The sequence below is a fragment of the Zeugodacus cucurbitae genome, unplaced genomic scaffold (assembly GCF_028554725.1).
Source record: "Zeugodacus cucurbitae isolate PBARC_wt_2022May unplaced genomic scaffold, idZeuCucr1.2 ctg00000024.1, whole genome shotgun sequence".
NCBI classification, from domain to species: Eukaryota; Metazoa; Arthropoda; class Insecta; order Diptera; family Tephritidae; genus Zeugodacus; species Zeugodacus cucurbitae.
This window is the reverse complement of record NW_026530835.1, coordinates 227,501-230,000: the sequence shown is the minus strand read 5'-3', so window position 1 is coordinate 230,000 and position 2,500 is coordinate 227,501. Positions and strand designations below refer to the sequence as shown.

General features: G+C 31.1%; 2 non-coding genes across 2 annotated transcripts in view; both read right to left on the bottom strand.

Annotated features, from left to right (window-relative positions):
* LOC128923629 (large subunit ribosomal RNA) overlaps positions 1 to 1,527 on the bottom strand; it is a 3,984-nt gene extending 2,457 nt beyond the window's left edge. Inside the window, exon 1 of the ribosomal RNA XR_008472378.1 lies at positions 1 to 1,527. This exon is cut by the window's left edge and continues 2,457 nt beyond it. This is a non-coding gene — a ribosomal RNA (large subunit ribosomal RNA).
* A 453-nt stretch (positions 1,528 to 1,980) lies between these two features.
* On the bottom strand, positions 1,981 to 2,159 carry LOC128923666 (5.8S ribosomal RNA). Its single transcript, XR_008472404.1, has one exon. It is a non-coding gene; the product is annotated as a 5.8S ribosomal RNA (ribosomal RNA).
* Between the last annotated feature and the right edge of the window lie 341 nt (positions 2,160 to 2,500).

The following is a 2,500-nucleotide window of genomic DNA, read 5'->3' as shown; positions in this document are numbered from 1 at the left end:
ATTTTAAGGGCTAGTTGCTTCGGCAGGTGAGTTGTTACACACTCCTTAGCGGATTACGACTTCCATGTCCACCGTCCTGCTGTTTTAAGCAACCAACGCCTTTCATGGTATCTGCATGAGTTGTTAATTTGGGCACCGTAACATTACGTTTGGTTCATCCCACAGCGCCAGTTCTGCTTACCAAAAGTGGCCCACTGGGCACATTATATCATAACCTCAACCTTCATATCAAGAAAGGTGAGGTTCTTACCCATTTAAAGTTTGAGAATAGGTTAAGGTCGTTTCGACCCTAAGGCCTCTAATCATTCGCTTTACCAGATAAGATTATTTTACATAATATTTAAATGCACCAGCTATCCTGAGGGAAACTTCGGAGGGAACCAGCTACTAGATGGTTCGATTGGTCTTTCGCCCCTATACTCAATTCTGACAATCGATTTGCACGTCAGAACTGTTTCGGTCTTCCATCAGGGTTTCCCCTGACTTCAACCTGATCAAGTATAGTTCACCATCTTTCGGGTCACAGCATATATGCTCAAGGTACGCTCCAGTTAGAGGTATAAATAATAATAAATTATCATTATACATAACTATATGGAACGCCCCGGGATTGAATTAATAGTAAAATATTTCACTAAAAATTAATCCCATTATATAAAAGTTAAGTTAATTTCGCCATTAGGTTTAATATAACCCAATGACTTGCACATATGTTAGACTCCTTGGTCCGTGTTTCAAGACGGGTCCCGAAGGTATCCTGAATCTTTCGCATTGTTAATCATATAAATGCATACAATTAATATTAAAATCAATGATAATAATATTATTGTAAAATTCAAAAGAATTTAAGCATTATATATGTAAAATCTATCAACACTTTATCAAATCATCAGTATTTATTCTATGTTAATAAGCTAAAAGCAAATTAATTTGAATAAACTTAACACCAATGATCTTTTGATAAATATTTTATTATGTTAATAGATTACAATGTCCTTATATGAAAAAAATGCACACTATTACTATAATATTATAAATATCACAGTTATAATGATGAATTTTTCATAATGGATATTCAGGTTCATCGGGCTTAACCTCTAAGCAGTTTCACGTACTATTTAACTCTCTATTCAGAGTTCTTTTCAACTTTCCCTCACGGTACTTGTTTACTATCGGTCTCATGGTTATATTTAGTTTTAGATGGAGTTTACCACCCACTTAGTGCTGCACTATCAAGCAACACGACTCTTTGGAAATATCTTTCTAGTAATCATTAACGTTATACGGGCCTGGCACCCTCTATGGGTAAATGGCCTCATTTAAGAAGGACTTAAATCGTTAATTTCTCATACTAGATATTAAGATATTCCATACACTGCATCTCACATTTGCCATATAGACAAAGTGACTTAGTGCTGAACTATTTTCTTTTCGCTCGCCGCTACTAAGAAAATCCTTGTTAGTTTCTTTTCCTCCCCTCATTAATATGCTTAAATTCAGGGGGTAGTCCCATATGAGTTGAGGTTGTATAAAAATATTTATATTTATTTTATATTTTAGCTTTTTGCTATTTTAAAGAAACATACATAATTATTTCTTAACACCAATATAATTTTCTTAATAATAAATATTCAATCTTTTCATCCCGTACTACTTACTTCATTATAACAACAATATTATTTTCTTGGTTTTTTACATTTAAGGCAATCCTAGAATAAAATAATATTTTATGCTAGACGTTCCTCTAAATGTATATATTATTTGAAATAATAATATTGAAATTTTATTGTTTTTGGGAATACTAAGATTCTTATTTATTATAAAATTTCGTTCAAATATGAGGTGTTCAAGAATATATTTTCTATATTTCTTTTTATGCTATTAATATTATGGATTGAAAAATACAATCCAGTAATATACCATGTGCTTAAATTCTTTTAATTGACTAAAAGAATAAGCAACTAATTTAGCATAGTCTTACAACCCTCAACCATATGTAGTCCAAGCAGCACTTTAAAATTAATTAAAGTACATAACAGCATGGACTGCAATATGCGTTCAAAATGTCGATGTTCATGTGTCCTGCAGTTCACACGATGACGCACAGTTAGCTGCGTTCTTCATCGACCCATGAGCCGAGTGATCCACCGCTTAGAGTGATAATTTTTTGTTTATTTTAATTTAACGTCAAGAGTTTTTAATTTATTGAAAGAATAACATTTCGTTTTCGTATATAATATATAAATTATTTTAAAACATCTTTCAATAAATTGTAATTTTCAACCCAAACATTTACAAGTTGCGCATGTCTTAGTCCAACAAAAACAGTAATTCCTTTTTTATTACATTTTATTTAATTTCTATATATTTTTAAGGAATTACACGTTAATGAGAACAAATTAACTTATCATTTATATTATTTTTATAAATAATAAGTACAACTATATATGTTTAAAGGTTTGTTGCGTTCAAATACAATGTATGCGATATAATTTTCATT